General features: G+C 41.1%; 1 pseudogene; it reads right to left on the bottom strand.

The window, feature by feature from the left end:
- Positions 1-257: 257 nt before the first annotated feature.
- On the bottom strand, positions 258-23040 carry LOC118971450 (claudin-6-like; annotated as a pseudogene).
- Between the last annotated feature and the right edge of the window lie 620 nt (positions 23041-23660).

The following is a 23660-nucleotide window of genomic DNA, read 5'->3' as shown; positions in this document are numbered from 1 at the left end:
GACAAAACCAAGGAACAAGTAGGAAGACTGTGTTACTAGAAAATCCAACGAGCCTAAGTGGACCACTTAGGTTTTGGGTCTTTTCATGTGGAGGAACATTCATGCATGTGACTTTAGATGCATGTATACCATAAAGCAATTACAGGAATGAAAACATTTCTAGGTCTATGGATGGGATGAAATGAATGGCCAAGGTTGAGAGTGTTAACCTTAAAAATAAAATATCATTTATAAAATATTAGTTATTTTACCAACGAAATAGGTTTATTAGGGAATAGCAGAGAATTGCAATTTGGGACAAGCAAGCTACTGCAAAAACAGTCAAGTTCCAGAGAACAAAGGAGAAAAACAGCTCTTTTATGGAGGAAAGGGCTGAGATGGAAGCACTGTTACAAACAAAAAGTCCACTGGAATAAACTGAGAGTTGAACAGTAGTGACTTCTCATTGGCTGATTTTTGATAGTCTCCAATTGGTTGGGCTGTTCCTGGGGGAGGAGGAAATCTTCCATTCTCCTGCTGGAGTAGTAAAGTAGTGGCCAAAGTATTATGGTCTTGCAATGTCCACCTCTTCTGGTTGAGTCTGCAACTGACAAGGAGGGGTGGGTGTGAGAGATTGTCTTGCTGGCCTCTGGACACCATGTCAGTGACATTTCCCTTTATTAATTTTCACAAGAGCACTGATTTGGGGGTCAGAGAGATGCATGTTTAAATCTGAGCTTTGCTACTGTGGCAGAAACTGTTTTGTTGCTCCTAATATCCATCTTTATCTTCTGATATGGAACCATATCAGAACAATATAGGAACCATATCAAAACTATTTTCATTTATTGTTTCTGAAGAAACAAGGTTCTGGATCCATGTCAAAGTCAAGACCTAATGTTGACCCTTAACACACAGTCCTGATTTGCTCCAAGCCTATCAAAACACGACTTCATCTAAATGTCACCTGAAATAACTCTATCCTATCTTTTGACTGCTGAGTCCTCACTGTGGGGGCTCTGGTGTGCAGTCCTCTTTGCGGGAGGAAGCAGCCTGACTCTGTCAGACTGCAGATTTGTCCTTGCGCAGCCTGGGCCTGGGCCATAATGGTGTGCTCTGACTCTTCTTTGCTTATAGGCTGTGTCCCCAGTAAACTCTGCAATACTTACATTGTGGAGCTGGGAGAGCATGGGTTTGTGCTCCCTGCTTGTGGCAGTTCCCACAAACTCTTGCCCAGAGATTTCCTCTAGTCCCTCAAGTCCCACTGCTCTGCAGAGACCACTCTCTCCCTCACACCCTGTGGCTACGGGCTCCTGTCTCAGAATCCTTCCAACCGAGTCTCTTTCTGCAGACCCCAAGAGCAGCCACGCCCCTCTCTCCAACCCCCTCCAGTCTCTACCTAGGTGTTCAGAACACCCAGGGTACCATATGCAAATGAGTCGGCTGGAGCCAGCTCCCTCTGGAGTTGAAGATACTTCTGCAGGTATGTGTCTCTTCTAGTAGAATGCACTTCTCAAGAGCAGCAACAGGTGTCTAATCTTCTATGCATCTATCCCAGGGCCTAGAACAGGGGTTAAACCTTCAACATAAGTAACAAAAGCAATACAACCATTTGCAACAATGACAGCAGTAGAGGCAACTATCTGTTGAATGACATCCATAATCCTAACTCTGTTCTAGGCACTTTCAATATATATTTTTAAATGTACAACCCCCCTCTGAGGTAGGTGATATTTCCACTTTACAGATGCCACTCATCAAGGGTAAGTAATTTAACCAAGGACAAATATTGGGGGGTAGGGATTCAGATAACTAATGTCCCCAAACCTACATTCTTTCTGGTATGAGGTACCATCTTTTAAAAACAGACTTGTAAATAGACAACTCAGAAAATATTTAAGGAATGGTGATCACTGTGGCCTGGAACCAGTTCTCCTTGCCAATCCAATTGTTGTAACTGGAAATCCAACTGTTAAGAGAGAGGCTCACCTTGCTTTGCATTTGCCAGTGAGGAAAGACCAATCAAGGAGCCCCTCTGCCCCTTTGTATGCAGACCACCCCTCAAACAGGACCACCCTTCCTTCCTAGGATGTGGGCCTCACCATCCCTCTTTTCACTTTTCTTTGCAAGGCGGATACAGCTCTGGTCTTCCCAGCCCCCTGGCAGCACAATCAGCCAGCTCACCTGGTTCTGGAAGCCTGCTCTAAGTGTGTGCACAAGACTGAGTGGCTAGTTACTGTTATCTCTGCCTGAATATATAGCTGACTGCTGCCTGATGCAGCAAGGTCAAAGGCTGTTTCTCTGGGCATTCACCTGTTATAAAAGAATTCTCACAAACATTTGAGGCAAAAAGCAGTTATACACTTGGATATTTTTTGGATAGCAGGTTCATTCTTGAGCTTCTCTATTCACTGAACCCCACTTCAGGTGTGTTCTATCCTCTGCCTTCTGTGGCCTTGCTTGACTTGAGAATAAAAGCTTTCTGTGAGTGTCCTTCATTTCTGCATGCAGCCCCATGCATCACACTTGCCTTCTGGTTCTCCTAGGTCAGGGCAAAGAGAGGAAGCTTAAGTGAGAAAATAGAGGGCTGAAAACCTCTCAGGCACTTACATTCTCAAAAAGACACCCCTGTGAAATCTGGTTATTGTTTTCGAATGAAATGAACCACTAAATTGGCCAAACCAAATTTTTATGGAGCATGGTATAATGAAAAAGGGCTTTGGAGGCAGACAACTGTGTTCCAATCCTTGGCTCTGCCTTTTATTAGCTGAAAGATCTTAGGCAATTCATTTAATCTCTCTGAAGACTTGTTTTCTCATTTATAAAATGAGGCACATAACAATCCCAGGCTTTGTGAGAAATAAGTGCAACGCTACTTTAATTAAATGAAAAGTCCCTTGGACAATATCTGGCATACAGTATGCACTCAGCAAATGTTAATCTCTTACTCTTTTTATCTAGATACTGAGTATCAGAGAATGGATCCTCCTAATGACAGAGCATGGGAGAAATATCATCCAACTTCATTTAAAATGAGGCTAAATAGGAAATCAAGGGAGGGGGACAAGAAGATTGCTTACAAAGGTTCAGGCCTACCAGTCTCCTTTTTTGTGGGGAGGGAGACAAAACAATTTCGGGTTAAACATCAGTCTCTATATTCTAGTCATTAGAATAACCCAGACTAGTTAGACCAGAGCCTCTTTTTCATCTGCAAAATTAGAATTCTTATGGGGATTAATTTTTAAACCGGTATGTCTAGTAGGTATTCAAAAAATGACAGCTGAAAGTAACACTGTGGTGGTAATTGTTATTATTACACCATGAGAGGCTTCAGATTTCTGATCCATAGAGCGTGGGGCCTCTGTGAGGCCATTGCTAAGATCCCTTCTAGTTGTGACAAACACTGATTGTAGGGTTCTCTGTGAAATATATGAGACATCCTGGATAAGGGACCATGCAAGGGCCATAAATGTGGTAACACTGACTCTGGAGGCTCAGCTGCTCCTGATGGGATAGACATGACTCCACTGCCCCTCTTGTATGTATAAAACAATGACAGCCCAAACAGGTTATTCCAGCATTCCATTTACTCAGTTTCTGTGTGGCCCTCACTCCCAGCAACACATGAAAGATATGCACAGCCAAACTGTTAGGCAGAAAGACAGACATAAGTGGGTAGAAAGAAAATAAAGCCAGTAATGTTCATTAAAAAGGACTCAAAAAATTTACCAGATAAAACCAGAGAGCCAGAAAGGGCTCACAGAATTAGTTAATTAGTTGAAGTTTCAAAGGCCGGAAGTGACTTGGAATGTCAGGATATTCCCCAGATGAAAAACAATTTCCCAGATAAAGAAAAACATCAGAGCACAGCCCATGTCTTCATTGTACCAATTATATCAGGCCTCCAGGGCCAAAGACTGTCAATCAAGGACTTCCCTGCCCCATGAGGTAGGGCAGGGAAATGGGACAAGGGTCATGCCATTATAAAATCTACTTGGCCTGCGAAAAAGGTCCTTCTTATTCTTTATCTTAATCTATATGCTGTTCTTCCTCTTCTTCCATGCCCTTAATCGATTAACTAACTTTGTAACCAGGAAGGGAGATAGACCTCTGGAGTTTAGATGAACCCATGTGAATAAAGAATGCTGAGATCTGGACCAACGCAGTCACCTAAATAACCCTATTCTTAAGATAAAACTTCAAAGGAATTATGAACCACCTGTATACATCATGCCTTATGTTGACCCCTATCCAGAAGGCCCTATAAAACTCCAAACCCTAAACCCTTAAGCACACCTCCTCTCTGAAGTTGCCTGCACTCCCCTTTCTTTGAGTGTGTACTCTTTGCCTTAAATAAAGCTGTCTCACTGCTCAACTTACTGTGTTTTGTATCTGTGCTCTTCCAGTGGTGTTACTTTGCTATTTCATCAATCTTCTAGGCTTAAGCACAGGTCTTCTCTCTTTCTGTTCTACTCCACATAGAGGGAGGGGCAACTGAGAGCTATGATTTGGCTTGCAAGTCCCCATTGCCTGAGTGACAAGGACAGGACTGTAGCTGTTCGATCGTGCTCTTCAGTAGCCTGCCTAATACTTTGCTTTCTTGATTTTGTTTTCACTCTGACTTCCCTGTGTCTCTAAACTGAGCTCCTTCCCAACAAAACTTATGGGCCCTTCAGATACCCTAGTACCCATGAAACTTTGAAACTTGGCTTCATTCCTGGCCACTCTGAATTTGCTGGTCTGGAGCTGGGGTGGAGCATGTGTTCACCCACTGCTTCTGATCCCTCTCTTGGGCCCCAGCAGACCCTTTGGTCTCATCTGGCTCTCGTTCCAGCTCTGCCTGGGCTCTGGACAGCTTCACGCAGGGGGAACCTGACAGTACCTCAATTCCCACCCCTACCTATTTCTCTGTTTTGGGCTTCCAATTGGCAATGGCCTGGGGTCTACAGGCACAGCCCTGAAGTGCAAGAGAATTAATGCCCTAGTTGAGGGTGAATTGTTGATCAATGGGAGAGGGTGGGTACAGTTTATGCAAGTTTTGGGGCACAATCCCACTGACCCAGCAATCCTTCCTACTTCAGTGTCAGGCCTCAATACAATCACTTCACACTGACTCTCCCTCCTTGTCGGCTTCACTCCCCTTGTCCCTCACTTGTGCTCTTCACATAGCCCTGCCATCAGCCCTCTGCCAGAGGATTTGCTTTCTGGGGAACCCAGGCTAAGCCTAACTGGGTGGCTGAGGTTTGGGAGTTAGATTATTCACCAGAAGGACAGCAATAGAAACACTATGGTGGTGAGCAGAGATGCAAATAACCCCATGCAAGCAGGGGGGATGCCCATGCATCACAATCACTCAGGCTTTCACCTATGATTAATTGAGAGGAAGTTTGCAATAAGTGGTAGCTGTGGCATTTAAATTGTATGGAGCAATGATACTTCTAATGACTGTGGAGTAGTGGGCTTCTGGTTGAAAACTGGAAAGGGTGGGCTCTGGGTAGCCAATTGCCAATCCAGTCACACTATGAAAGCCCAGGGCTCCTTTGGCAGCTTTTAAGAAGCAGTTGCAGGACAGACTTTGCTGAAGAGCAGGCCTAGGATCTGACTGTATGAATGGCAGAGTTGAAAAAAGAGAAGGTGTCGTCTTGAAGGGTCTGTTTGTCAAAGTCATAGCCCTATGGGTAAGAGTAGAATCTGAGCTGTGAAAGGGGGATTGGCGTGGATAAGCCTGAGAAGCATGAATCTGCAGACTCCTCAAGCCCCCTTCTCCCAGAAAAGACTGTGCCATGACCTCAGCTGAGGCAGGTGCTTGAGGTCGTTTTCCAGGCTAACTATTCACCAGTGAAAGGAGCATACCCAGAATTTCCAAGGACTATGTGATCTGACATAAGACTGATAAAACCAGAAGACCCAAGACATTATGTGCTCCTGTGCTTGGAATGAAAGTTTGTAAAGGCCAGATGATAACTGAGTCCTGACTTGTCTAGTTGACAGTGGGCCCAGTGAGTGTTCAGATCCACCTCGTGGCTATTTCCCTAGGTCCAAAGTAGGAATTGGTATAATGCAGCAGACACGTACTATGACTGTGCCCTCTAACCTGGCAGTTTCCTGCTGCAAACCCAATGACTTTTGTCTGTGGTCTTTCTTTAGCAATTGGCCTGTGCATGGAGCAGGTTGGACATGCAAGAGAGCTAACAATTGCAGTCAGAGAGATGGGAATATCAGAATGTATTAAGTCATGCCAGAGGCTCCATCAGCTGTTTCCTGGAATGTCCCAGAAGTGACTCCCTTCTCTAAAACAGTAAGGAATGAATTAGTGAGAAGGTCACTGGGTCACTGAGAACTTGAATGGGGCCCAGGATTTATCGTAGGAGATGCTGTTGTAGAACTGGTTTCCCTAGTGTAATGGTCATAACAGGATTCCAGAATAGCAGAGCCCGTGTGACAGCCCTAAACTGTTAGAGACACAGTTGATGTAATTACAACATAGGTGGGAAAGGTACCAAGAGGGCCTTGACCCACAGGGATATGTGGGAATGGCTAAAAATGATAATGTTTCTGAAGCGAGATAGATGGACAGTGTTACAGACTGAGTGTCTGTCTGCCCCAAATTCACATGTTGAAATTCTAACCTGCCAGTAGGACACTATCAAGCGGTAAGGCCTTTGGGAAGTGACTAGGTCATCAGAGAACCATCATGAGAGCGATTGGCACCCTTGTACAGGAGACCCCAGAGAGCTCTCTTGTCCCTCCTGCCTGTGAGGACACAGAGAGAAGAGGGCCATCTACAAACCAGGAAGCGGGCTCTCACCAGATGCCAAACCTGCTGATGCCTTGATCTTGGACTCCAGAGCTGTGAGAAATAAATGTTTGTTGTTTGTGCCAAGCACTCTTTGGTATTTTTGTTGTAGCAGCCAGAATAGATTAAAATAGGCAGAAAACAAGGGTAATGTTAGATTTATATATAATCAAAAGATCAAAATCAGATATCACAAGGCTGATACGACTTCCATGAAAGAAAAGTCATGATCTTTCATCAGTTTCTAAACCTGAGAGAATTCTAAGATCTAAGCCTAGCAATTGAAAGGGAGGCTGGGAATCCTTGAGGAAAAACCCTGAAATGCCATAACAAATATACTTAGTAGCTTTTCTCCCAGTCCTTTTTCCAAACAGGCCTTCAGTCATTCACCAGAGAAACTGTCAACTGGAAAAAAGGGAATACTCAGATTCCTCAAGGGGTATTGGATTGAGAGTCTGAGCTGATACAAAGGTCCCAAAACACTATCATGGCTTCTTATTAAAGTGGGGGGAATTTGAAGGTCCAGCAATTAAATGGAGCCCTGGCCCCAAGTCCATCTCACCACAGTCCAATAGGTTTGCAGACCCGCCCTGTGGTCTTCTCCCATGACCACAAGACCATAATCCATGCTTGATTACGAGGCATAATCAGGATGGGTTTTCCTAGTATTTGGCATTCCTAGCATTTCCTTACTTTGGTTTCCCAGGCTAGTAAGTAGAAGTCATTAAATTAAAAAAAAAAAGGAAAAAGAGAAGGGAAGTTCAAGTGGAAGGCCCTGAAATTGCTCCTACCCCAGCCAAGATGATAAATCAAGCAATACTGCATCCTGGGTGAAATGATAGATTAGTGCCTCCCTCAAAGATTTATAGAATGGGTAGTGGTTCTCATTCTATTTTCCATTTCATTCACTGGCATACAGTCCCTGCAAAACCCAGATGGATCATGGTGGGTTATGGTAGACTACCATAAATCTGACCAAGATCTATCTAATTTTAGTTAACATTCCAGTTAACACAGCCTCTGGCATTTAGTATGTGGCTATTGATCTAGCAAATGCGTTATTTTCAAAATCCATTGAGGAGCATCAAAAGTAGTTTGCATTCACCTGGCATGGAGAACAGCACAAATTCAATCTTGTTCAGCCCATGTTACTCTACTGCTCTCAGTGTATTAGTCACAGTTCTCCAGAGAAACAAAACTGGGAGAGAGAGATTGATTTATTACAAGGGCTTGGGTCATATGATATTGGAGGCTGAGAAGTCCCCACAGTCTGCTATCTGTAAGCCACAGACCCAAGAAAGCCAATGGCATAATTCAGTCCAAGTCTGAAGGCCTAAAAACCAGGAGAGCTGATGGTGTAATTCCCAGTCTGAGAGTAGAAGGTGATAAGAAGAGGTGTCTAAGCTCAAGCAGTGAAGTAAGAAAAAAAAGGAATAAATTCCTTCTTCCACCTTTTGTTTTATTCAGGCCCTCAGTAAGTGTATGATGCCCACTTACATTGGGGCAGACAATCTGTATTGCTGAGTCCACCAATTCAAATACAAATCTCATCTAGAAACACTCTCACAGACATATCCAGAAATAATGTTCCATCTGGGCACCTCATGGCCTATCTAGTTGACACTAGAAAGCCTAAGCAATGTTATATAATAAAAATATGTGAGTCACATATGTAATTTTAGTAATAATATAAAAGATAAAAAAGCAATAAGTGACATAAATAATGTATACTTACTTAGCCCAACATATCTAAAATACTATCATTTCAACATGTAATCAATATAAAAATATTAATGAGATGTTTTACTTTATTTTTTCATTCCAAGTCTTCAAAATCTAGTGTGTACTCTACACTTGTAGCACATCTGAATTCAGTTAGCCAAAGGCTAACTTTAAGTGCTGAATAGTTACATGAAGCTAGTGGCTACCACATTGGACAGTGCAGATCTGAAGAACCTTTCATTGTTTGGACATTCTGCAGAACATCACACTGGGGCACTATATTGATGATATCATGCTAACTAATGACAGGTATTCTAGAAGCCCTGGTAAGACACATACATGCCTGAGGATGGGATAGAAGCCCTACAAAGTTTCAGGGGCTGCTATATTGGTAAATATTTTAAACCTGTTAGATGTTTGTGTAGAAAATAATTTAGCTTGCCCACAGAGAGATTTGGCCTTAGCTCTTGGCTGCAGGGCAGTCATCTCTAGGTCCTTTGAATGTCATGCCTGAGAGGAGTATTTTTGTTCTCAATGGGGGCCTTGGGCCAGTCAAATAGTAACAATGTGACTTGGGGTGGCAGCTTGGGTCACAGTGAGACCTCTTGAGGGGCTAGTGACTGAGATCAGCTACAAGGGCATTCAACTATGCTTATGTGATAGAGCCCCAGTAATGACTTTAGACACCAAAGCATGGGTAAGCAACCCTGGTTGGCAATACTCCATGCATTTGCTGGGAAAGTAATACTTTCCTGACTCCATGGGGAGAGAACAACTGGAAACTGAGTTTGGTACTTCCCTGGATTCTTCTATGCATTTCTTCCCTTGGCTGATTCTAATCTGTATCCTTTAGCAGTAATAAACTACAACTATGAGTATAACAGCTTTCAGTGAGTTTTACAAAGCTTTTAGCAAATAATCAAAACTAAGGATGGTCTTGGGGATTCCCAAACCTGCAGTCAGTGTCAGAAGTAAGAATGATCTTGTGTAGACTGTCACTCCTAACTTCACAGTTGTTTACTTTCACAATGTTATTGTTAAATATTTATATTGATCCACATATTTACCATTTTGCTGGGTATAATGTCTTGCATCTCAGACTTTCCATATTATATCATTTTGCCTCTGCCTGAAGTAAATTCTTTAGAGTATCCTCTAGTGAGGTCTGCTGGTGACAATTTTGTTGTTGTTCTGAAAATGTCTGATCTTTGAAATATTTTCTTGACAGGTATAGGAATCCAGGTTGGTAGTTACTTTTTCTAGCACACTGAAGATTCAATTCCATAGTCTTTTAGCTTCCAATGTAGCTGTTCAAAATAAGCTGCCTAAGTGTCAGTCCTTTGAAGGTAATCTTTTTCCTCACCCCCAGCTATTTCTAATAATTTTTGTTTTTTCTTATTTCCTGAGGTTTCATTATTAATAATGTAGTATGAATACCTTTTTATTTGTTTTGGTTGGAGTTCATAATGGTTTTTTTTGCCTTCAAAAAATTTTAATACTTTATTGTTCAGAACAGTTTGGCTAACAGAAAAATTAAGAAGCTAGTACAGAAAGTTCCCATATACCCTGAACCTAGTTTCCCCTATTAACATCTTACATTTAATGAGCCAATGCTGATATGATATTTTCAACTAAAGTCCATATTTTTCTCAGATTTCCTTAGTTTTTATTTAATGTGCTTTTTTGGAGTTCATAGTGATTCCTGAACTGGAAGGTTAGTTTCTGTCGTCACCTCAGGAAACTTGTCAGCTATTAATGTTTCAAATAATTCTGCTGTATTTTCTCTCTTTTCCTTTTCTGGGACTTTGATCAAACATATGATAAAACTCACTGTATTCTCTATGTTTCTTACCCTTATTACATGCTCCATTCTGGATATATTCTCCTGAACTGTCTTCCAGTTCAAAAATTCTCTCTTTAGCTATAACTATGCTTACAGATCCATCTACTTAATTCTTAGTTTCACTAGAAAACTTTTTCAGTCCTAGAATTCCTAGTTGCTTTTTTGTATACACTGTTTTTTTAAGGTATCATTGGTATACACTCTTATGAAGGTTTCACATGAAAAACAATGTGATTACTACATTCACCCATATTATCAAGACCTCCCCCAAAACTGCACTGCTGTCACTGTCTGTCAGTGTAGCAGGATGTCACAGAGACACTACTTGCCTTCTCTGTACTACACTGTCTTCCCCATGATCACCCCCACACCATGTGTACTAATCATAATACCCCTCATTCTCTTCTACCTCCCACCCAACCAACCCTCCGACACCCCTTCCCTTTGGTAACTGCTAGTCCGTTCTTGGAGCTGCTGATTTGTTCCTTCAGTTTTGCTTTGTTGTTATACTCCACAATGGGGGAAATCATTTGGTACTTGTCCTTCTCTGCCTGGCTTATTTCACTGAGCATAATATCCTCTAGCTCCATCCATGTTGTTGCAAATGGTAGGATTTCTTTCTTTCTTATGGATGAATAGTATTCCATTGTGCATATGTACCACCTCTTCTTTATCCATTCATCTACTGATGGAAACTCAGGTTGCTTCATTTTCTTGGCTATAGTAAATAATGCTGCAATAAACATAGTGGTGCATATGTCTTTTTGAATCTGAGATCTTGCTTTCCTTGAGAAAATTCCTAGGAGTGGAATTCCTGGGTCAAATGGTATTTCTACTTTTAGTTTTTTGAGGAACCTTCCATGTTGCTTTATACAATGGTTGAACTAATTTACATTCCTGCCAGCAGTGTAGGAGGGTTCCTCTTTCTCTGCATCCTGGCCAGCATTTGTTGTTCCTAGTCATTTCAATGTTGGCCGTCCTAACTGATGTGAAGTGATATCTCAAGGTGGTTTTAATTTGCATTTACCTGATAATTACCGATGTAGCATTTCTTTTCATGTGCCTGTTAGCCATCTGAATTTCTTCTTTGGAGAATTGCCTGTTTATATCCTCTGCCCTTTTTTTTTTTTTTTTTTTTTTACCTTTTGAAACAATAGGATTTACTGAGATACAATATTGAAAACAGATAATTGGCATACAACAAACTACATATAATTTACAATTTGATAAATTTTGCCGTATGTATACACTAGTGAGATCATCACCACAATCAACATAATGAACACACCCACCACCCCTCACTGTTCCAAAAGATATATATATGGCCAATAAGAATCTCAGAATCATTAGCCACTGAAGAAGTGTGAATCCAAACTATAAGACCATGTTACATCCCCCCTAGGATGGCTTTAAGCAAATAGACAGCAATAAGTGATGAGATCTATGCCCATTTTTTAATAGGGTTATTTGCTTTTGGGTGTTGAGGCATGTGAGCTCTTTATATATTTTGGATGTTAACTCTTTTTCAGATATGTCATTTAAAAATATATTCTCCCATACTGTAGGTTGCCTTTTTGTTCTACTGAAGATGTCCTTTGTTGTACAGAAGTTTTTTAGTTTGATATAGTCCCTTTTGTTCATTTTTGTTTTGTTTCCCTTGCCCAAGAAGATGTATTCAGGAAAAAGTTGCTCATGTTTATATTCAAGAGATTTTTGCCTATGTTTTCTTCTAAGAGTTTTATGGTTTCATGACTTACATTCAGGTCTTTGATTCATTTCGAGTTTACTTTTGTGTATGGAGTCAGACAGTAATCCAATTTCATTCTCCTATATGTCACTGTCCAGCTTTGCCAACACCAGCTGTTGAAGAGGCTGTCATTTCCCCATTGTAGGTCCATGGCTCCTTTATCATATATTAATTGACCATATATATTTGGGTTTATATCTGGGCTCTTTATTCTATTCCACTGATCTATGGGTCTGTTCTTGTGCCAGTACCAAATTGTCTTGATTACTGTGGCTTTGTAGTAGAGTTTGAAGTCAGGGAACATAATCCCCCACCCCACTTTATTCTTCCTTTTCAGGATTGCTTTGGCTATTCGGGGTCTTTGGTGGTTCCATATGAATTTTAGAACTATTTGTTCCAGTTCATTAAAGAATGCTGTTGGTATTCTGATAGGGATTGCATTGAATCTGTAGATTGCTTTAGGCACGATGGCCATTTTAACAATATTAATTCTTCCTAGCCAAGATGATGGGATGAGTTTCCATTTGCTAGTGTCCTCTTTAATTTCTCTTAAGAGTGCCTTATAGTTTTCAGGGTATAGGTCTTTCACTTCCTTGGTTAGGTTTATTCCTAGACATTTTATTGTTTTTGATGCAATTGTGGATGGAATTGTTCTGATTTCTCTTTCTGCTCATTCATCATTAGTGTATAGGAAAGCAACAGATTTCTGTGTATTAATTTTGTATCCTGCAACTTTGCTGAATTCTGATATTAGTTCTAGTAGTTTTGAAGTGGTGTCTTTAGTGTTTTTTATGTACAATGTCATCTCATCTGCAAATAGTGACAGCTAGACTTCTTCTTTACCAATCTGGATTCCTTGTATTTCTTTGTTTTGTCTAATTGCCATGGCTAGGACCTCCAGTACCATGTTGAATAACAGTGGGGAGAGTGGGCATTCCTGTCTTGTTCCCAATATTAGAGGAAAAGCTTTCAGCTTCTTGCTGTTCAGTATGATGTTGGCTATGGGTTTATCATATATGGCCTTTATTATGTTGAGGTACTTGCCCTCTATACCCATTCTGTTGAGAGTTTTTATCGTGAAAGGATGTTGAATTTTGTCAAATGCTTTTTCAGTGTCTGTCTCTGGAGATGATCATGTGACTTTTGTCCTTCTTTTTGTTTATGTGGTGGATGATGTTGGTGGATTTTCGAATGTTGTACCACCCTTGCATCCCTGAGATGTATCTCACTTGATCATGGTGTATGATCCTCTTAATGTATTTTTGAATTTGGTTTGCTAATATTTTGTTGAGTATTTTTGCATCTATGTTCATCAGGGATAGTGGTCTGTAATTTTCTTTTTTGGTGGGGTCTTTGCCCGGTTTTGGTATTAGGCTGATGTTGGCTTCATAGAATGAGTTTGGGAGTATTCCCCCTCTCTTCTATTTTTTTGGAAAACTTTAAGGAGAATGGGTATTATGTCTTCTCTGTATGTCTAATAAAATTCCGCAGTGAATCCATCTGGCCTGGGGGTTTTGCTGTTGGGTAGTTTTTTGATTACCGCTTCAATTTCATTGCTGGTAATTGGTCTGTTTAGATTTTCTGTTTCTTTCTGGGTCAGACTTGGAAGGTTGTATTTTTCTAGGAAGTTGTTCATTTCTTCTAGGTTTTCTAGCTTGTTAGTATATAGGTTTTTCATAGTAGTCTCTAATAATTCTTTGTATTTCCATGGGGTCCATTGTGTTTTTTCCTTTCTCATTTGTGATTCTGTTGATGTGTCTTGACTCTCTTTTTGTCTTAATAAGTCTGGCTAGAGGCTTATCTATTTTGTTTATTTTCTCGAAGAACCAGCTCTTGGTTTCACTGATTTTTTTCTATTGTTTTATTCTTCTCAATTTTATTTATTTCTTCTCTGATCTTTAACATGTCCCTCCTTCTGCTGACTTCAGGCCTCATTTGTTCTTCTTTTCCCAATTTCAATAATTGTGACATTAGCCTATTCATTTGGGATTGTTCTTCCTTCTTTAAATATGCCTGGATTGCTATATACTTTCCTCTTAAGACTGCTTTCGCTGCATCCCACAGAAGTTGGGGCTTTGTGTTGTTGTTGTCCTTTGTTTCCATATATTGCTTGATCTCTATTTTGATTTGCTCATTGATCCGTTGATTATTTAGAAGCATGTTGTTAAGCCTCCATGTATTTGTGAGCCTTTTTGCTTTCTTTGTACAATTTATTTCTAGTTTTATACCTTTGTGTTCTGAGAAGTTGGTTGGTAGAATTTCAATATTTTTGAATTTACTGATGCTGTTTTTGTGGCCTAGTATGTGGTCTATTCTGGAGAATGTTCCATGTGTACTTGAGAAGAATGTGTATCCTGTTGCTTTTGGATGTAGAGTTCTATAGATGTCTATTAGGTCCATCTGTTCTAGTGTGTTGTTCAGTGCCTCTGTGTCCTTACTTATTTTCTGTCTGGTGGATCTGTCCTTTGGAGTAAGTGGTGTGTTGAAGTCTCCTAAGATGAATGCATTGCATTCTATTTCCCCCTTTAATTCTATTAGTATTTGTTTCACATATGTTGGTGCACCTGTATTGGGTGCATATATATTTATAATGGTTATATCCTCTTGTTGGACTGAGCCCTTTATCATTATTTAATGTCCTTCTTTATCTCTTGTTAGTTTCTTTGTTTTGAAGTCTATTTTGTCTGATACTAGTAATGCAAACCTGCTTTTTTCTCTCTGTTGTTTGCATGAAATATCTTTTTCCATCCCTTGACTTTTAGTCTGTGCATGTCTTTGGGTTTAAGGTGGGTCTCTTGTAAGCAGCATATAGATGGTTCTTGCTTTTTTATCTATTCTATTACTTTGTGTCTTTTGATTGGTAGATTCAGTCCATTTACATTTTGGGTGATTACTGAAAGATATGTACTTACTGCCATTGCAGGCTTTAGATTCGTGGTTACCAAAGGTTCAAGGTTAGCTTCTTTACTATCTTACCATCTAAGTTAACTCACTTATTGAGCTATTATAAACACAGTCTGATGATTCTTTATTTCTCACCCTTCTTATTCCTCCTCCTCCATTCTTTATATGTTAGGTGTTTTATTTTGTGCTCTTTTGTGTTTCCTTTGACTGCTTTTGTGGGTAGTTGATTTTATTTTTTACCTTTATTTAGTATTTGGTTGGTCTGCTTACTTTGCTGTCATTTTATTTTCTCTGGTGACATCTATTTAGCCTTAGGAGTGCTTCCATCTGGAGCAGTCCCTCTAGAATACCCTGTAGAGGTGGTTTGTGGGAGGCAAATTCTCTCAACTTTTGCTTGTCTGGGAATTGTTTAGTCCCTCCTTCATATTTAAATGATAATCGTGTTGGATACAGTATTTTTGGTTCAAGGCCCTTCTGTTTCATTGCATTAAAAAATATATCATGTCATTCTCTTTGGGCTTGTAAGCTTTTTGTGGAGATGTGTGATTATAGCCTGATAGGTTTTCCTTTGTATGTGACCTTTTTTCTCTCTCTGGCTGCCTTTAGTAACTCTGTCCTTGTCCTTGATCTTTGCCATTTTAATTATTATGCATCTTGGTGTTGTCCTCCTTGGGTCCCTTCTGTTGGGAGTTCTGTGTGCTTCTGTGGTCTGAGATAATATTTCCTCCACCAGTTTGGGAAATTTTTCAGCAATTATTTCTTCAAAGACACTTTCTATACTTTTTTCTCTCTCCTTCTTCTTCTTCTTGTACCCCCATAATGTGAATATTGTTCCGTTTGGATTAGTAACACAGTTTGCTTAATATTCTTTCATTCCTGGAGATCCTTTTATCTTTCTCTGTGTCAGCTTCTCTGCATACCTGTTCTCTGATTTCTATTCCATTAATGGCCTATTGCATCTTGTCCATTCTGCTTTTAAGTGCTTCCAGAGATTGTTTTATTTCTGTATTCTCCCTCCCAACTTTATCTGTTCGCTCTTGCATTTTTCTCTGTAGGTCCATCAGCATAGTTATGACCTTTATTTTGAATTCTTTTTCAGGACAATTGGTTGAATCTATCTCCCCATGTTCCCTCTCAGGGGATGTCTGTGTGAATCGGGTCTGGATCAAATTCTTCTGCCTTTTCATGGTGATAGAGGTAGTCATGGGCAGTTGGTGCGTGTGTTAGCTGGGAGAACAAAGTCTCTTCCTGCTTGCTCGTTGCCTTCCTCTCCTGTGAGGACGGCGACCCTTAGTGGCTTGTGCTGGGAAGCTGTGTGGTGATGGGGTCTCTGAGACTGGCCCTGGTGGCTATGGAGGAGGCTCTGTGTGGCTGCTGTGGGCATGGCCAGTCTCAGGCTGCTGCTCCGCTACAGTGGTGCTGTGCCAAAGGGGGAGCAGGCGGGATGATATTTATCACTGTGAGGGGCCTCAGAGCTGCACTGCCGCCCATGGGGTTAGGGCACCCAGAGTTCCCTGGGATTCCCGGCTGCTGGGCTGAGTGTGCTCGGATGCTTCCGTCCAGCTCTGAGGCTCCTGTCCCGTTAAGACTTTTAAAAGGCACTCGCTTTCTTTTGTCCCAGGGGTGCTGGCTGTGGGAACTCACTTGCAGGTTGTACTGTTCTGTTTCTCTACTATCCAGCATACCATGCACTGTGTGTCTGTGCTCCCAGTGTGGATGTCTAGGGCTGGGTATTTAGCAGTCCTGGGCTCCCTCTCCCTCCCTGCTCCAACTTCTTTCCTCTCACCAGGAGCTGGGGTGAGGGGCGCTTGGTTCTCGCTGGGCCGTTGCTTGTATCTTACTCCCTTTGTGAGGCACTGGGTTCTCGCAGGTGTAGATGTATCCTGCCTGTTGTACTGTACCCCCTGGTCTCTCTTTTAGGAATAGTTGTATTTGTTGTATTTTCAAAAATATATGAGTTTGGGAGATTTCCCCTGCCCTACTCATGCCACCATCTTGGCTCCTCGTATGAATTGATTTTGTATCTTGCAACTTTGTTGAATTCAGTTATTAGTTCTAGTAGTTTTAGGATGGATTCTTTAGGGTTTCTTTATGTACAATATCCTGTCATCTGCAAACAGTGACAGTTTCACTTCTTCCTTACCAATCTGATGCCTTTTATTTCTTTGTGTTGTAGGACCTCCAGTACTATGCTTAACAAAATTTGGGAGAGTTGGCATCCCTGTCTTGTTCCCAATCTTAAAGGAAAGGCATTCAGCTTCTCCCTGTTAAGTATGACATTAGCCATGGATTTGTCATATATAGCCTCTATTATGTTGAGGTAGTTGCTGTCTATACCCATTTTGTTAAGAGTTTTTATCATGAATAGATGTTGAATTTTGTCAAATGCTTTTTCAGTATCAATGGAGATGATCACGTGGGTTTTGTCCTTTTTTTTTTTGATGTGGTGGATGATGTTGATGGATTTTCTAATATTGTGCCATCCTTGCATCCCTGGAATAAATCCTACTTTATCATGATGGATGATCTTTTTTATGTACTTTTTAATTTGGTTTGCAAATATTTTGTTGAGTATTTTTGCATCTATGTTCTTCAGGGATATTTGTCTGTAATTTTCTTTTTTTCATGGTGTCTTTGCCTGGTTTTGGTATTAGAGTGATGCTGGCTTCATAGAATGACTTTGGAAGTATCCCCTCTTCTACTTTTTGGAAAATTTTGAGGATGGGTGTTACAGCTTCACTAAATGTTGGTAAAATTCAGTGGTGAAGCCATCTGGTCAAGGGATTTTGTTCTTAGGTAGTTTTTTGATTACCAATTCAATTTCATTGCTGGTAATTGGTTTGTTCCAATTTTCTGTTTTTTTTTTCTGGGTCAGCCTGGGAAGGTTGTATTTTTATAGAAAGTTGTCCATTTCTTCTAGGTTATCCGGTTTGTAAGCATATTGTTTTTCATAGTCTTCTCTAATAATTCTTTGTAATTTTGTAGGGTCCGTAGTGATTTTTCCTTTCTCATTTCTGATTCTGTTTATGTGTGTAGACTCTCTTTTTTTCTTGATAAGTCTGGCTAGGGATTTATCTATTTTGTTTCTTTTTTGATGAAAGTTGTCCATTTCTTCTAGGTTATCCGGTTTGTAAGCATATTGTTTTTCATAGTCTTCTCTAATAATTCTTTGTAATTTTGTAGGGTCCGTAGTGATTTTTCCTTTCTCATTTCTGATTCTGTTTATGTGTGTAGACTCTCTTTTTTTCTTGATAAGTCTGGCTAGGGATTTATCTATTTTGTTTCTTTTTTGAAGAATTGGCTCTTGCTTTCATTGGTTCTTTCTATTGTTTTATTCTTCTTGACTTAATTTATTTCTGCTCTAATCTTTATTATGCCCCTCCTTCTACTGACTTTGTGCATCATTTGTTCTTCTTTTTGTAATTTCGTTAATTGTGAGTTTAGACTGTTCATATGGGATTGTTCTTCTTTCCTGAGGTAGGCCTGTATTGCAATATACTTTCCTCTTAGCACAGCCTTTGCTGAGTCCCACGGATTTTGCAGTGTTGAATTATTGTTCTCATTTGTCTCCATATATTGCTTGTTCTCTGTTTTTATTTGGTCATTGACCAATTGAATATTTAGGAGCATGTTGTGAAGCCTCCATGTTTGTGGGATTTTTCATTTTACTCATGTAATTTATTTCTAGTTTCAAACCTTTGTGATATGAGAAAATCGTTTGTACAATTTCAATCTTTTTGATTTACTGAGGCTCTTTTTGTGGCCTAGTATATGATCTGTTCTTGAAAATGTTCCATGTGCACTTGAGAAGAATGTGTATTCTGCTGCTTTTGGGTATAGAGTTCTGTAAATGTCTGTTAGGTCCATCTGTTCTATTGTGTTATTCAGCACCTCTGTCTCCTAACTAATTTTCTGTCTGGTTGATCTGTCCTTTGGAGTGAGTGGAGTGTTGAAGTCTCCTAGAATGAATGCATTGCATTGTATTTCCCCCTTTAATTCTGTTAGTATTTGTTTCACATATGTAGGTGATCCTGTGTTGAGTACATAGATATTTATAATGGTTATATCTTCTTGTTGGATTGACCCCTTTATCAGTATGTAGTGTCCTTCTTTGTCTCTTGTGACTTTCTTTGTTTTGAAGTCCATTTTGTCTGATACAAGTACTGCAACTGCTTTTTTCTTTTTAGTTCCATGAAATACCTTTTTCCACCCCTTCACTTTTATTCTGTGAATGTCTTTAGGTTTGAAGTGAGTCTCTTGTAGGCAGCATACAGACAGGTCTTGTTTTTTTTATCCATTCAGTGACTCTATGTCTTTGACTGGTGCATTCAGACCAGTTACATTTAGGGTGATTAACAAGAGATATGTACTTATTGTCATTGTTGGCTTTAGATTTGTGGTTGCCATACATTCAAGAGTAGCTTCCTTACTATCTAACAGTCTAACTTAATTCAGTATGCTATTACAAACACAATCTAAATGTTCTTTTTTCCCCCTACTTTTTCTTCCTCCTCCATTCTTTATATATTAGGTATCATATACTGTACTCTTTGTCTATACCTTGACTGACTTTGGGGGTAGTTGATTTGATTTTGCATCTGCTTAGTAATTAATTGGTCTTTCTTTACTGTGGTTTTATTTCCTCTGATGACAGCTATTTAGGCTTAGGAACACTTTCCTCTATAGCAATCCCTCCAAAATACATTGTACAGATCATTTGTGGGAGGTAAATTCTCTCAGCTTTTGCTTGTCTGGAAATTGTTTAATCTCCCCTTCAAATTTAAATGATAATTCTGCTGGGAAGAGTATTCTTGTTTCAGTGCCTTTCTGCTTCATTGCATTAAATAAATATATCATGCCACTCCCTTCTGGCCTGTAAGGTTTCTTTTGAGAAGTCTGATGATAGCCTGATGGGTTTTCCTTTGTATGTGGTCCTTTTTTCTCTCTCTAGCTGCTTTTAAAAGTCTGTCCTTATCCTTGATCTTTGCTATTTTAGTTATTATGTATCTTGGTGTTGTCTTCCTTGGGCCCCTTGTATTGGGAGATATGTGTACTTCCACAGTCTAAGATACTATTTCTTTCCCCAGATTGGGGAAGTTCTCAGCACTTGCCTCCTCAAAGACACTTTTTATCCCTTTTCTCTCTCTTCTTCTGGTACCCCTATAATGAAAATAGTTTTCTGTTTGGATTCGTCATGCAGTTCTCTCAATATTCTTTCATTCCCAGAGATCCTTTTTTGTCTTTGTGACTCAGCTTCTTTGTATTTCTATTCTCTAATTTCTATTTCATTTACTGTCTCCTCTACTTCATCTAATCTGCTCTTAAATCCCTCCCTTGTACCTTTTCATTTCAGGTACTCTGGCTGGCCTGATGCAATGGCAGGGATAGCCGTTTTGCAAGCTGGTGCTAGCTGGGAGGAAAGCACAGCAGGCTGCATTCACGGTTGGGTCCTCATGGCTGTGTAGCTGGGGGGTGGAGCAACCTGAAGCTCCTGAATGTTCCCAACCTGCTGGGTAGATTGTGTCTGGACAATTTTGCCCACCTGTCCTTTCTCCTGAGCAGTAAGCTCTGTGAAATCCTTGCCCCTTTAGCAGCTCTCTAGCTGTTAGGAAGTCTCTCAGACTGCCTACCTTTCTTTTGTCCCAGAGTGGCCAGTGGTGGATACCTGTTTTCCATAAGCATCTGGAATCTCAGTCTCTCCAAGTATTCTGCCTGTCTTAGTTTTCCAACCCTAGTGTTCTCCAGATCACCATGTAATGCAGGTTTGTGCTCCCAGAACAGATCTCCAGTCCTGGATGTTTAGCAGTCCTAGGCCTCCACCTCTGCCCCACTGTTTCTCTTCCTTCTGCCTGCAATCTCAGGTGGGGAAGGGCTTGGGTCCTTCCAGATCACAGCTTTGGTATTTTACCCTTTTCCTTGAGGTCTGCTATTTTCCCCAGTTGTAGGCAGTCTGCCACAGCCTTCTTTCCTGTTGCTCTTTGAGGATTAGATGTATTTGCTATATTTTCATATTATATATGGTTTTGGGAGGAGGTTTCTGTCTCACCTCTCACACCTTCATCTTTAAGCCTTTGCACTCTTAAGTTTTTATAGTTTCCAGTTCTCTGACAAAATTTCTAATCTTATTTTTTATGTCCTTGATTATAGTAAGCAATTATCTTAAAACCTGTATTCAATAATTCTATCTGAAGCTCCTGTGTGATCATTTCTATTGCTTCTGATTTCTCTTGGCTCTTGCTCCTAATGTCTTGTCTCTTTATGTGCCTGGTCTCTGTGATTGTGTGCCAGATGTTGTATTTGAAAAATTGTGGAAATAATTTGAGACCATGGATTATGTTACCTTATTCCAAGAGTGTTTTCATTTGCTTCTATCAGGCACCTAGGAATCCAGCAATCAGGATTTTCTTAATTTACTGTTAGGGATTAAGATTCCAGGGCCATAGAGATGACTTGAAGCTGGGTTGCAATCCCTGCAAGGGCTGGTTCACTTCTTGTGTAGTTTTTTCAGAATCTCAACCCAAAGAGGCTTTGGGGTCTAACTTTTGTCCTCTAATATATTACTCTATCAAAACATCACTTAGCTTCTCAGTCTCTTTTTCTTCTTCTTCTTTTTTTTTGCAAGTAACCAGAGATACTTTATTTAGTAAAAACTGGTATGTATGGGCAGGGCATGGCAAAAGTGAGCAAGGGCTGGAGGTGAGTGGGTCAATGGTCTACAGCACAGCTGGAATGTGACTCAGGATGGAAGTGCCAGAGGTCAGAAGACTTGAGGTGAGTGGTTCTTTGGTAACTTATCACCTGCTCTTCTAGAGGCTATGTGAGGCTCAAGAATCCCTGAGGATTCCAGAGGCCTGACCAGCAGAGGCAGGCTTGTCCCTGCAAGCCCAGGCAGGACCTGCTCCAACAGCAGTAGGAACTCTTGGGGATAAGCAGAAAGTACCTGGACAGTGAGCAGCCTTCATCCTGGGCCCACAGCTTCAGATTGACTGCCAAGAAGGGGTCCTCCAGGGTGGAGAAAGAACCAGAAACTTGGAAGCATCGCCTCTTTGTCTGCATCCCTCAAAGGTGAAAAACACCAGCAGCAGAACCCAGGTGGGAGCCCAAGTTTCTTGCTGGGTTACCAAAAGGATTAAAAATTACACCCCTCCAAAAAAAAAGCAAAAAACAGATAACAACCACCCCAAAGCTGCCACAGATCACTACCTCAATGGCTCGAGCTCAGGGGGTTAGGCTCCACTATCAAGGGAGCCTCCACTTCCCTAACTGAATTAGACATAATTCTTAGTGGGGTACTCAGAGGGACCCCGAGGGGTGGCATGTGGGGCAGATGCTGAGTAGCGGGCTATGTAATGTCTGGAGTCTTGGGACCCCCCAGAGGGACAGGTGCAGCAGAAAAGCCTCCCCACCCAGTAACAAAAGGCCAGAGGCTGCCCAGCCCAAGTAGAGGGTGGCCCCCAGTTCTTGTTTTGGGGCCTTAGCCACCAGGGGGTTGTAGAAATCCTGGATGATGGTTTGGGCCCTCCAGCAGACAGGTATCAGGATCAGGACCCCTGAGATGACAGAGATGATCCCAGAAGTGAGATCCCCAGATGGGCCTTGGAGTCCTCATCCTCCACATAAGTGGAGCACTTGGTTCCAGCAAGGTAGACCAGCAGGCTGAGCAGGGTCACAAAGAGGGTGATGACACAGAGGGCATGGGCAGCCTGCAGGTCCTGGGGCAGCACCAGCAGTGAGTAGTACATCTTGCACTGCATCTAGTTGGTGCTCTGCACTAAACAGGGTATCCACAGCCCCTATCACACCACCTGGACCACCATGATGTTGTTGCCGATGAAGGCAGTCACCTTCCACGGGGGCAAAGTAAGGGACACCAGAACATTCACCCAGCAAAGCAGTGTCAGAATGATCCCCAGGATTTGCAGATCAGCAGAGGCCACGATGAAACAGAGGCTGAGAGGAGCTGCAAAGCCCACAGACCTTTCCAGGAGCCTGCTGAGTGTCCTGTCTCTTTTCCATGAACAGTGGATCATCCAAGAGCAAGAAGTCCCAAATGTAGGCCTTAATTCATGAGGTTGTTTTTCTTCTCTATCTTCATCTAGCAATTCTTATTACCTACTTACTGCCTCAATGTCTTTTAATGTTTTGTACACATCTTTTAGTTTTCTTCAACAGGTGGCTAGTCCAAATTACCTGCTTCACCTGTTATTGGTAGCAGTCTCTGTTATGCAAATTTCAGAGATTCCTATTATAATCCCCTACTAGTTTCAGTTTCCTTTGATGGGAAACTTTGCACTAAACTCCCATTTATCTAGCAGGATTATCACTATAAAGAAGTAAATTATGTCAAGCCCAAAATGCTTTGATTCAGCTCCAGGGGTAGGGAGTCCCCTGCTCCAGGCAAGTTCATTATGAATTCATTGAGGCCAGATAATGACAACAGAATGTCAGGGGTAAAAAGGGGCTCATACCAAACTTTTCAGGGCAGTAGACTCTTATCTGCCTGTCTCAGTCTCTGGCCCTGGCTTCGGTTTCTGCCCCAGGTACTGCCTCCACTGGTGGCTCCGTCTCTACTTCATTCAGCTCCCCAGCATGGGCAGCACCTTGATCTTTCTTTTCCTGTAATATCAAAAGATTTGTTTGAATAGTTTCCTTGAGGTTATGAATGTCTG

This window comes from Manis javanica, chromosome 4 (genome assembly GCF_040802235.1).
Source record: "Manis javanica isolate MJ-LG chromosome 4, MJ_LKY, whole genome shotgun sequence".
Lineage (NCBI taxonomy): Eukaryota > Metazoa > Chordata > Mammalia > Pholidota > Manidae > Manis > Manis javanica.
The sequence above is the reverse complement of the archived record's forward strand: the minus strand, read 5'-3'. Positions and strand labels throughout refer to the sequence as shown.